The sequence below is a fragment of the Hibiscus syriacus genome, unplaced genomic scaffold (assembly GCF_006381635.1).
Source record: "Hibiscus syriacus cultivar Baekdansim isolate YM2019G1 unplaced genomic scaffold, ASM638163v2 tig00111095_pilon, whole genome shotgun sequence".
NCBI lineage: Eukaryota > Viridiplantae > Streptophyta > Magnoliopsida > Malvales > Malvaceae > Hibiscus > Hibiscus syriacus.
Genome location: NW_024062980.1, coordinates 12823860 through 12837804, shown reverse-complemented (window position 1 = coordinate 12837804; position 13945 = coordinate 12823860). Strand labels below are relative to the sequence as shown.

Genomic DNA, 13945 nt, shown 5'->3' with positions numbered 1-13945 from the left:
ATCGGGTCCTTCTCTTTTGGTTCATTTTTGAGGCCTTCATTTCGTTTGGCAAACAATGCCATTTCCTCGTCATCGTCATCTTCATCCGAATCACTCTCATTTTTTGTGGATTTGAGAGAAACTCCAATATTTTTCTTCTTCTCTTTCTCCTTTGGTGTCTCTTCAATCTTATCGAGGTCCACCTCATCTTCAAGCATCATTTCATGAGTGAGGAGTGAACCGATTAGCTCTTTAAGTGTTAAGGACGTTAGATCCTTAGACTCGATGATTGTCGTCTTCTTTGATTGCCACGATTTTGGAAGGGAGTAAACTAACTTCCTCATAAGCTTTTCATTTGAAATGATCTCTCCATATGATTTGAGACCATTGACAATCGTTGAGAATCTATCCGTCATATCTTTGATATCTTCATTTGGTTTCATCCTGAAATTTTCATAGCTATGCATTAGAATACGATTTTAGATTTCTTTACCTCATCAGTACCTTCATGAGTGACTTGAAGTTTGTCCCATATTTCTTTGGCGGTTGTACAAGATGAAACTCTTCCGTATTCATCTGGTCCAAGAGCACAAAATATAATATGGATGGCTTTGGAGTTGAGCTAGAACATTTTTGTCTCTCATTCACTCCATAATCTTGGTTGAGTGAGAGGCTTGAAGTATCCTTTTTCTATGACATTCCATGTTCCCATGTCACTTGCTTGAATGAAGTACATCATTCTATTTTTCCAATAGGCATAGTTAGCCCCATTGAAGAAAGGAGGCTTGTTGACAGGCATCGAATCGAGACCGGAGTCGAAGTTTGAAGTAGAGGCCATTGATGACTTTGATTATCGATGTAACTCTTTCCGAATCGACTCAAGAGGCGATTAAAACTTCAAATGAGTTAGGTTCTGGTACAAATTGTTGAGTTAATCGATTGACGAATATGGCCAAGAGGGGGGTGAATTGGCAATTAAAATTTTGGCGCAAGCTTTTGCTGAAAATTGAAAGAAATTTGCACAGCGATTTAGAGTGGTTCGACTTTCTCAACCAAAGTCTAAGTCCACTACCTTAGCTATCCACACTAAGGATTTTCCACAAATTCACTAATTTATCTTTCTTTTAAGGACAAAGAGTAACCTTACAAACCCTCAAGAATTATACCCCAAATTCTTGAGAACACTCTCTCCAAAAGAGAATAATACAAATTTAAAAACTTACAAGGAAATCCTCACAAGGTAGATTGTTTGCACAATTCTAGAACAAATAAAATAACACTAAAAAATGAATACAATTGAGCACAATAAGTGTTCTTGAAAGAAAAATGAATATTGAATGAAAAATAGGCTTGAAATGCTCAAACTTGAGGTTTGATGCTTTCTCTTTTATTTCTCTCTTGATTCTAGTTGCTTGATGTTTCTTGTTATTGATCAATGGCTTCTAAGCTTGCTTAAATACACCTTGAATCACTTCTAAACGTTGGGGATCATTAATGAAGATAATATAGCCTTTTTAGTGTGAAATCAATTAATAAAACAGTTTGGAGCGTAGGGGGAATCGGTACCCCCTTGGGGGGGAATCGGTTCCCTCTGAGCAATATGGAATTTTTGGCTTTGAAACGGTTCGAATTACTTTGTAAAATTATTTTGAAATTGTTTTAAGATTAAAACTTAATTTTACACTTGAGTAAGGATTAAAAATGACTTTTGAAAGATTTAGAGTATGTTTTGATATTCGAATAATTATATCGAATATACTTAGAAAATCTTTTTGGAAAATCTTAAATTTCATTTAACTTAATTTGTTATATCGAAATATCAAAATGTTTTCAACACGATAGTTGTCTCCATTGATGTCTGGAGGCTTGTCCGTTGGTAGGGAGTCTTCCATGTGGAACGAGCCGGAGGTGGAAGCCATCTTCTCGGTTGTGTTGGGAATTGATAGAGCTTCTTCGAGGACCGTCTCAAGGTGGTTAAACCTTCTTAACGAGTTAGGCTCTGATGCTAATTGTTAGGATTTTCGAAAGCTCAAATCGATAACCGGAACGATTTATAAAGAAAGGTCGGAACGGTTTTGTGTTTAGGGAGTAAGGAGATTAAAAGATAGAGAATTGCACAGCGATTTATAGTGGTTCAACTTTCTCAACCAAAGTTTACGTCCACTACCTTAGCTCCTCACCAAGGATTTCTAACAAATTCACTAATTTGTTCTTTCTTTTGAGGATAAAGAGTAACCTTACAAACTCCCTAGTTTTTCCGGGCTAAACTAGAACCTTTCCCTAGCTTTTACACGGGATTAGCTAGAACCTTTCCCCTTTACAAAAGGATAAGAAATGTAAACAAGAAAACCTCTCTAAGGTAGATCTTTACAAGATTGAGCTCACAAGAACAAAACATATATAAGAGAAAGATGAAATAAGAATGAAAAACTCTTCTCTTGTGTTTGATTGCTTGGATAATTGTCCTCTTACTTCTTCAAGTGTCATTAGCTTGTATTTATATCTTGGAATGTGTTTGAAGTCATATCTAGCCGTTGGGAATGTTTTGGAGTGCGTTTGGGAATGAATTTTCTGCAAAAATAGGCTGCCCAGAATGGGGGGAATCTGTACCCCTTCATAATATTCAAATATTATGATCGTTGGGCTGATGAACAGTGAGGGAATCGATACCCTCAAGGGGGGAATCGGTTCCCTTCGAGTAATTTGTTATTTCTCGGAGCCAAACCATGCAGGGGGAATCTATACCCCCTGGGGGGGAATCTGTTCCCGCGGAATCGATACCCCTGGGGGGGAATCTGTACCCCCTAGACAATATGATTTTTCTTGAAACCCTTTAAAAAGAGAATATTTTTGGCTCGATTAAGGCTCGAAATACTTTGTAAATTTTTTTAAATAGTTTAAGTATAAAACACAATTTTACACTTTAGTAAGGATTAAAATGAACTTTGAAAGACTTGGAGTAATATTTTGATATTCAATAATTACATCGAATATACTTAGAAAATATTTTGTAAAATCTTAAAATTCATTTAACTTAATTTGTTATATTGAAACATCAAAATGTTTTCAACATATATGTAATAGAATTTTTATTCGGGGTTAAACTTTCTGGAATAAGTTAACGGTGAAGGGTTGAATGTATAATTGATGTATGAGATATGATTGAGTGAAAGTTGAAAAAAGTTATTTTGAATTCAAAGTCTATTAGAATGAGCTGATTATTAAAAAGATTCATCGAGAAATTTTCTAAGACCCCTCCTTACTAAGTAAGTTATTAGTAACGAGATAATAGTTATTTGGATTAGTAAGAAACAAGGAAATGCAAGGTATGTCTTATCAATTGGAAATTGATAGTTAAGAAAAATAAACAAGTGGACTTCTTTGGAAGTAAGAGAAATTCATTTTGAAAAATGAATAAGGAGTTCATAATTTTTAGTTATATGAAATCCAGAATTAGAATAACAAGTTTGGTCTAAGTGTAAATGTGGTAGCCTGGAATTGAAAATTTCTTAGAAATTATGCAAGTTGAAGTGGTAAAAGTAGTTTAAATGGTTAAGTATGTGAATCTAGTCCTTGATGAACTAAGAGGAGAAAATTTTCGAATAAAAAATTATAAGAATAAGGTTCTATGCAAGATTGTTGAATATTAAAGTTATGAAGGTATGATAAGACTTCTCATAACGATATGAGAAGAGTTATGGAGCATGAAGAAAAAGAAATGACCTATGTTGCTAGGAGGTTTCGATTTATGAAGGAATTTAAGTGAATGAGTCTAAAGAATCAAGTATGATAAGGGTTATTGTGAGGTGTAGATTATAAGTTTATTATGGAAGTATACAATTTTCAGTTCTCAATAGTATTGAGAAAAAATTACGATGTATTTTGTAACTGGGTTATATTTGAATACCGAAGTGAGGAGTATTCAACGAAGATTGTGCATTTCATTCCTGTTCCAAATGATTTTTCATTGGATAAATATGTAGAACTACACATTAAAGAGATAGTTAGACTATATGGAGTGTCATTTTTAATTGTATCAGATGAGATCTAAAGTTTACTTCAATGTTTGGAATTATTTGAGTAAGGCCTTCGGAACTCGATTTATATCTAACACTATTTTCCATCTATAGTTAAAGGGTTGGCCTGATCAGGTTATTCAGATTTTAAAAGTTATGTTAAGGCATGTGTGATTGAGTTTAAAGGATCAGGAGAAAATTTGTATGATATATTGCCAAGCCTAAGTGTGGATTTGCTAAAGTTGTATGCCTTTGCCATGTAAACTCAACTAATAGGATAAGAATATAAGCAATAATTACATTTCTGCAACCAAGTTGTGGAGGATAAACATAAGTTTCAAGGTTGGTATGATTAGAATCTGGGAAGGAATATGTTTTGTACAAGAGGAAAGGTTCTAATTCTGTAAAATAATTAGAATTAAGTAAGAAATAAACTAAATTTCCGATCTTTAAGTGGTAAATTTGTAGATATTAGTTGTGATAACACCCATAATTATGTGATGAATGACATTATATTATGTTGATTTTAAAAGTCAAGAGTATGTGCGAAATCGAAAGAGTGAAAAGAAGGAAAAGGGATTAAGTTATGTGAAGAATGAGGAAGTGTTGATCATTACAACATGAAAGGTGAATGTGATAACTGATAGGACAAAACGTAAAGGTAAGATCTATTTTGAAAAGTGTTTATTATGTGATTGTCTAAAAAAAATTCATCGAGTTGGTTCATTTTAGTGAGTGGTATGTCAGCAAGTTTAAGAAAGGTATTAAGATAGTTTATGTGAAGTTTTACGTAAAAGGAAATGTTGAACACCATTAAGATGGTTCGAACTGAAATTAATACTTAGTACAACCAGACTTGATCAAATAAATTGAGTTCAAGTAGGTGACAAAGTGTTTCTTCAAGTATCACCTTGGAAGGAAGTATTTCGCTTTGGATGTTAAGGAAAACTCAGTATTAGGTTAATTGGACTTTATGAAGTTCTGAAGAGAATTAGACAGTGGCATATCAGTTAGCGTTGTCATTAGAGATGAAACGATTCATAATTTCTTCCATGTGTCTATGCTTCAACCATATTGATTAGATTCTGCACGCATCATAACTCCATATGTGATAAAAGTTCAATCTGACTTAGTTTATGAAGAGAAATCGGTTCAAATTTTAGCGTATGCAATCAAGCAGTTAAGGAACAAAACATTTTTTCTAGTTAAGGTTCTTAGAGAAACCATAAAGTGGAAGAAGCAACTTGGAACGTGAAGAAGAAATAAGGATGCAATATCTCCACCTCTCTATAATGAAAATTCGAGGATGAATTTTCTTAAGGGGAGATTTGTAACATCCTAATCATTGGGTCAGTGATTAAAATGTAGGAACTCAAAATTTAGTGGTAATTTAAGAATTCAAAGACTTATTGTGAAATATTTGGTCAAGATTTGATATTAAATTTGGATTAATGGAAGGGCAATATGGTTTTTTCACCTAAAAGATTTGTATCTTCTCTCTTTTAAGGGATAAACACGTGTATATGGGGAGAAAAAGTCTTGAACCTTGTTTTCTTCCTCCTCTGTCGTGAACTCCACTCCCAAAGGTAAGATTTTAAAATTGGTTGTTTTCCTTAAATTTTTGAGGTTGGTTTTGAAGCTTAAGTGTTATAAGCTTAAGGAAAGCTTATATAGGATTAAAACAACAAGATGAGCAAATAAGAGATGAATTGGTAAAATGAGTTTAGAAATGAAATTTTGATATAGAGTGGTTTTTGAAGTTCTATTGAGATATTTGACTTATCAATGATCTAAATTAAGAGTTAGAAGTATTGGAAATGATTAAGAACATGTTTGAAATTTTGGTATGATTTTTAGATACAAGTGTTTTAGTGAAAGTTTATATGTTTGGGAGTAGTAATTGGGTACAAGTTGGTTTGGAAGTATAATAGCGAGTTCAAAGGCTTAAGGTATGATGCATATAAGAGATTTAGGAGGTTTTTGGGTGATTTTCGAAGTGAAAATGGCCATTCAGAGCTTCGAGTATCGGTACCGTTAGAACAATATCGATACTTCAAGGGAAAAATCTGTGAAATTATTAAGGGTAGTATCGATATATCGATACCAAATGATGGTATCGATACCACGCAAGCATCGAATGCCAGATTGGTATCGGTATCTTGAGGAGGTATCGATACCCTTGAAGTGAAGTATCAGTACTGGAGGGATAGTACCGATACTTCTAGGCATGAAGTGGAAATTAAGTGTTTCTTGCATCATAAGTTATTCTGATTTGATATAAGTGACTTAAAGAAAGATATTGATTTTCGATTTGTTATGTGTAGTGGTTGAACGTAAGCAACTTCCAGTCAGCTCGATATTATAAGTACCGATCCACAAGTATTAAGGATTTCGCTTAGGACTTCAGTGAGGCAAAGGTGAGTGTTATTTACATAAATTATTGATGTTTGAAGGAAGGCTTGTGATGAGCTAAATTAAGATGTTTTGAATAAATTGAAAAATGATATGATTATATATAAAGATTTTCTATATTATTATGTTTTATACAAGTAAATGAATTCGTTGAATAATGATATGTGATATTAAATAATTATGTAAATCATTATGGAAATATGATACATGTGATTAAATGAAAATAACGATCAATGCTTTGTGAAAGAAGATACCATGAACATATGTTTGAATGTGAATAAATAATAACATTTGATAAAGCTATGTGATAAAGATGTATGTGAAAGATTATATGAATATGTGTTAAGTGAATATGTTCTACGGAACATAAATGATAAGTGAAAATGTGAACTTTGAACAAGTGAATGGGAAAAGACTCTATGTGAGAGTAACTATGTGAATAAGAAACACTTCAAATAATGATTGAAAATAATTATGTGATTAATAGCCAAAGTATATGTATGAGGATTAGAGGTATAGTTGGCATGCCAAGAGTCGAGGGTTTTATGTGGTTCTCAGTGACAATTATGCGGTCCTTCGGGACAAATATGTGGCACTTCGGTGAAAACCTATGTGGTCCTTCGGGACAATTATGTGGCACTTCGGTGCAAATTACGAGCTGTGGTGACAACATTAGTGCACAACCTCAATGTACTAAAATACCTAGAGTTCTCAGTATTATACGTCTGGACAAATTAAAAGTCTGGGCAAATTAAACAAATGGTTATAAAATAAGAAAAATGTATCAGTTCTATGTAGTTATATGAAACTAAAAGTCTATATGAGTAATGACTTGAAGATATAATCAAGAATAAAATAAGTATAAATTCTTTAGTAATTATAAGAGAGGTTATAAGTTATAACACTGGTGACTTTTGATAATTAAACCTTTCTTTATAAAAGTATACAAATGTTTTACAGATTCATAGTGCTTATAATGCCTCACAAAGTCATCGACTTAGCTTGTGAGTGTTTTCACACGTAGGTTCAAAGTTATGCAAGGAGTATTACAGGTAAGCGAGGAGCAGGACAACATACCTTTGAAGATTATCAGATCATAGATATTTTAAAATGTATATGATGGTGTATAGTAAATGTTGTTGGAATGTACGATAAATGTAAAATTTAGATACTCTGATATGTATTTCAACTATGATGTATTAAGTTTTGTTGTCATTATCGAATTTAAATCGGATTTTTAAAGAGTCAAAGTGTTTTTAAAACTCAATATAACGCCTCGAATTCGTATCCGGATCGGATACGGGTTAGGGGTGTTACAGTTTTTATACAAACGCCGCCAAAGACTCGTAATTTAGTGGTATTTTTATACAAACGCCGCTAAAGACTATTATTTTAGTGGTGTTTTTATACAAACGTCACAATTTATCAATACATTAGTGGCGTTTGTATTTACAGACGCCGCTAAAGACGCCGATCATGATCAGTTAAGTGATGGCTCGTACAAAGCAAATAACCAGGAAATCAACAGGAGGGAAGGCTCCACGTAAGCAGCTGGCAACCAAAGCCACCAGGAAGTCTGCTCCGGCCACTGGATGAGTAAAGAAGCCACACCATTTCAGGCCTGGGACGGTAGCGTTGAGGGTGATCAGGAAGTACCAGAAGAGTACGGAGCTGTTGATCCGTAAGCTTCCGTTCCAGAGACTGGTGAGGGAGATCGCTCAAGATTTCAAGACGGATCTGAGGTTCCAAAGCAACGCCGTAGCGGCTCTTCAAGAAGCTACGGAGGTATATTTGGTGGGTCTTTTCGAAGACACCAACCTCTGCGCTATTCATGCCAAGAGAGTTACCATTATGCCCAAGGATATCCAGCTGGCAAGGAGGATCAGGGGAGAGAAAACTTGAAAATGTATATCAATAGTATCATTTATATGTCAGTGTAAGATGTACGCTTCTGGAATATGCATTTTTAGGTTTCCTTTAGGTGTAGTTCTCTTTGTTTAAGGGATCTGTTGTGTTAGAGATGAAATTCATGTTTGAAAAATATATGCAAGTACTTTTACTGGTTTTAATCTACATTGAAATCCGTTTAGCTCCTTATTTGATATGTGTTTTGAGCAATTGATCTATCTTCAATTGGCTGTTCTTATGGACAAATGTGTATCAATATTGTCAAAATTAGTTTGAGATTCAAGCTTGTAGAAGCAAAATTACTGTGTTTGAAAGTTAAATCTTAAACAGATGTTTGTTTTGTAGAAAACATCAAGTAATGCAACATTTTCCTCCATAAATGAGAATGGTTCCAAGCCTCTGAATGTTTCTAGATTTCGATTGTTGTATTTTCAAACCAGAATTAGCCTGAAGCGATAAATCTTGTTAACATTTTCCTCCATAATACCTTTTCTGATTTGTGAAATAACATGTGCTGCAGATCTCGAGGACAGCGTTAGAGTTGGATGAAATCATCAATCATGTGCAGTCCTTACAGCGTCAAGTGGAGGTGAGATGTAACTCTGAAGTAAGGGTATTTTTATGGAGGTTTTCCATCTTCTGCAACCCTCACATCCTTTATTTTTTTCTCTGAGTATCCCAATAGGCTGGCATGTTTCATTTTGTGCTTTATGTTTTGGTTTCGATGCAGTATCTTCCACCCCCTTGGTCTGAATCTAGTTATCATATTCTTTGGTTGCAGTTCTTGTCAATGAAACTTGTAGTTAACCCAGGATTAGATTTCAACCTCGAAAGCGAAATCTTAGCAGAAGTAAGTATCAGACACCTTTAGTCATATGATTGTACTCTAGAGTCAGAAATTGAAAGGTCTTTCCACAAATATTCCATTTCATGTGACCAAGTGAAAATTTATGTTGTTCTAAGTCTTCATTTTCTCGAATAGATTATTTCTCTTCCGAGGGCAACACAAGGCTGCATGAGTCAATTATTCAAATGGAGAAGAATTAGCCTAAAGCGATAAATCTTGTTAAGACGCTGGAGTAGCAACTAAGTTTAGGTCTAGCCATATTGAAGAATGTTGCAGCAAAGCGAACCGGAACAAGAGGAAAAAGAAAGGAAAAGTTGTGGCAATCAACAAGAAAACATCGTTAGAATCAGCTAAATTGAAATAGCCCAACTTGTGAATGATAGAAGATTATTCTTTATTCTTCTTTAGTTATTTTCTTTTGCATTTCTTTATTTTCCATGTTAGTTTTTTTTCATGTTCATGCATTCAGAACCCTTTAAGTTTAGGGCGTGTTGTGCATTTAGTTGCATGTGTATGGTCATGTTTTATGTTAGATAATGTCATGCATATGATTAAATAAATTAGGTAACTCATGGACGAGTAACTACAATCGAATGAACACACTTACAAGTAGAAAATCTGCTCTTGGAATGAAATTCTTGCATTCTGGTTTTGAAGAACATGTATGGGAAGGTTAAACATATTCATGAATGATGGAAAATTATGAGAACTGAAGGGGGCAACTATTGATTGAATTCAGCAATGTTTTTCAATGTGTATTGTGTTTGCATTGTTTTTCTATGTAAATTTGCATGCTATTACTTGAGGAAGAGAAATGAACTAAGTTTGGGATGTGTTAACTCTTGAAAAAGATTTACTATTATTGATTTCAGACTAAGAAATTGATCAAGTCCCATGCTATTTTCTTATATTTTAGCATCTTTAAATGAGTTATTTGATATATTGGTTACCTTTGTTTCAAGCACAAGTTCTTCATACTAATAGATCAATGGAGAAAACCTTATGCCTGACATGCTATGGTGCTACTTCTGATCTTTTGCTCTGTAATCAATAATATAACCTCAGTGATTGTTCCTCTAAATTTAGAAGCAAGGGAAGCAGAGAGAGAAGCACATCAGAAAAATGTGAAGACTTTCAAAATCAACTTCAAGCTATGATGCAGATGATACGACAAAATCAACCCAGAGTCCACCATCTTAGGTGTTATTATTGTTTATTCTAGTTAACAATGCTGAACTACATTATATTTTACGTTAATGTAAACTTTGATTTATTATTATAGATTTCAAGTTTCTTGTTATGGATTTCAAGTTTGTTGTTATGGATGTCAAGTTTATTGGATAATGTTACTGGTTAAAATTTTAATTTTGGGTAACAAAAGAGTAGAAAACAACATTAGAAAAATTAGTTTTAATTCGCGGTGTTTGTATAAAAAAGCCACTAAATACATAGTCAATACGACGTTTTTGAAAAACGCCACTAAAGTTCTAGATCTTTTGCGGCGTTTATACAGAAAATGCTACTATATACGTAGTCCATAGCGGCATTTTACATTCATAAATGCCACTATATGACATAACATTTAATGACATTTTTGGTAACAAACGTCACAATGTGTCACAAAATGCCACAAAAGAAAAGATAAATAACGGTGTTTGAAGAAAACACCACTAAATATCATAACCTTTAGCGACGTTTGAAAAAAACGCCGCTACATTTCATTACCTTTTGCGGCGTTTTTAAAAAAAGCCGTTAAAAACCTATAACCCATAAAGCATTGGATGCACCCTCCAGGAGAACCAACCATGGTAAACTAGCACCAAATTTATAGCCAATTTTCTCTTGAATACATGTGTGCATAAAATATGTTTCAAGTAATCGTATAATCAACATAGTCGAGGATGTTTGGAGGGACTAGTGGTAAATTACAATCATCTCTCATACGCATTAAAAACAAAATGACAGCTCTCCCCCTAACCTGCAAATAAATGCAGTAACTTTGAGCCAAACCAGGGTCACAGAGGTTCGAGTTCTTATGTATGCAGAAAATTTATGCAGGGAGACTTACCCACCAAAGCCAGGTGTGCGACGCTGGTCATTCCAGATTAGTAAGGACAAAACATTGGAACCGGGAGGGCAACCGGAAAAAAATAATAATTGAGGTATTAGTTCATAAGGGGCATGTCATCTTCCAATAGGAAACATCTGCAAACCTTGTTTTCTATCACAAAGGAAGCTAAGTCACATTGCAAGTATCAAAGTAATCTGCAAAATAAGATTCAACTTGTTGATAGAAGTAAACCTCCAAAATAATTAATATAAGTTACAGTTATTTTTTATGATTCAAAATATTCAGAATAATGAATATAAGATAAAGTGTATAGTTAGACTGAAAATAATATTATCCAAATAGAGTTTTTTTATCCAGTTGAAAATATTTTTTAATACATATATAATATAAAATTTAATTCATTGATTATTTTAATATTATTTATTTTATTTAGTTTTTAAAATTTAAAAGATTGACCGTATGGAATATTAAAATAAATACATTCGATAAAATAATTTTACAACAGACAAATAATAATCTTTATATATATATTAGCCAATTTTACATCTCTAACGTTTGGAATTATTTTTATCAAATCACACTTGGGCCCCGCACCAGAGCCGGCAGACTCTCCGGTATTGGCACCACCACCCATGGGCACGTCTCCGGCACCACCTCCACCTTGGTAAATCTTGGAAATGATCGGATTGCATATGCCTTCCAATTCCTTCAACTTGTCTTCCATTTCATCATCTTCTTCCAGTTGATTCCTGTCAAGCCATTCAATGCTCTCATCAATGGCTTTCTCCATCTTCTGTTTGTCTGACGGGTCAAGTTTTCCAGCAATTTTATCATCCTTAATGGTGTTCCTCATATTATACGCGTAGTTCCCAAGGGCGTTCTTGGCTTCTACCTCCTTCTTCACTTGTTCATCCTCTGTTTTATATTTCTCTGCCTCCTGCAACATTCTTTCAATCTCTTCTTTGATTAATCTTACTTTGTCATTGGTGATTGTGATCTGGTTCTTCACTCCTGCTGTCTTGTCCTCTGCAGACACGTTCAAGATTCCATTTGCATCAATGTCAAAGCAGACGTTGATCTGGGGGACACCTATCGGTGCCGGAGGGATGACGGTGACCTCGAATTTGCCTAGCAACTTGTTGTCTTTTGTTCTGGCCCTTTCACCTTCGTAGACCTGAATCAAAATCCCAGGCTGATTATCAGAATATGTCGAGAAAATCTGCTCCTTCTTGGTAGGAATCGTGGTGTTCCTTGGAATCAGCGTTGTCATTACACCACCGGCCGTCTCGATACCAAGGCTGAGAGGCGTGACATCGAGAAGAAGCAAATCTTGGACCTTCTCATTCCCTTCACCGCTCAAAATGGCCGCCTGCACAGCAGCGCCGTAAGCGACTGCCTCATCGGGATTAATGCTCTTTCAAAGCTCCTTATCGTTGAAGAAATCTTGCAGAAGTTACTGAACTTTGGGAATCCTGGTCGAGCCACCAACTAGAACCAGTTCACTAACCTGACTCTTATCGAACTTTGAGTCTCGAAGACATTTCTCCACGGGCTCCATACATTTCCTGAACAGATCCATGTTCAGCTCCTCAAACCTCGCTCTCGTGATGGTGGAATAGAAATCAATACCTTCAAAGAGTGAGTCAATCTCAATGGTGGTTTGAGCGGTGGACGACAAAGTCCTTTTCGCCCTCTCACATGCAGTCCTCAGCCGTCTCAACGCCCTCGCATTGCCGCTGATATCCTTCTTGTGTTTCCTCCTGAACTCCTGGACGAAATGATTCACCAGCCTGTTGTCGAAATCCTCACCGCCGAGATGATTGTCGCCGGCAGAACGTTCTTCTCGCGGGAGCCCGAAGCTTTCTTGTCCAGACCATAAGCAATGGCAGCGGCGGTTGGCTCATTGATAATCCTGAGAATACTAAGGCGAGCAATGGCGCTGGCGTCCTTGGTAGCCTGCCTTTGGGAGTCATTGAAATACGCAGGCACAGTGATAACAGTGTTTTTGAGGGTTAGGCCTAAGTAAGCCTCGGCAACCTCCTTCATCTTGGTCGACACCATTGAAGAAATTTCTTCAGCAGAGAACTGTTTCTCTTCACCTTTGTACGTAACCACAATCATTGGCTGATCACCAGGGCCAGCAACGACCTTGAAAGGCCAATGCTTCATGTCGCTTTGAACTGAAGGGTCGGAGAAACGACGACTGATGAGCCGTTTGGCGTCGAAAACAGTGTTTGGAGGATTCATGGTGACTTGGTTCTTGGCAGCATCGCCGATGAGCCGCTCGGTGTCAGTGAAGGCTACGTAAGAAGGAGTGGTGCGGTTGCCTTAATCTTTCGGAATTATCTCCACCCGATCGTTCTGCCACACCCCAACGCAACTGTAGGTCGTGCCGAGATCAATCCCAATAGCCTTGCCTTCAGCTTTGGCAGCCATTGTCGATTAGCTAACAAAACAAGAAATGATTTTTTTTTTTAGATTTACGTAAACTACTACTTCACCGTGATGAATTGTTCTGGTTGAATGTTTGATGACCGAATGGGTCGTATTTATACATAAAACGATGGCAGGGAAATTCCAAGAGAAATGTAGAAAGTAAAAAGAGAGTTGAAGTAGAAGGGTGATAGAACTTGGAGAATTCTGGTTAAATTTGGCGCTGTCCAGAGCATTCAATGGGCTCAACCAAACTGAATCGGCGCAAATCAGATCTTA

General features: G+C 35.6%; 1 pseudogene; it reads right to left on the bottom strand.

Moving 5' to 3' along the window:
- Positions 1–7928: 7928 nt before the first annotated feature.
- On the bottom strand, positions 7929–13669 carry LOC120152898 (annotated as a pseudogene).
- Positions 13670–13945: the final 276 nt, after the last annotated feature.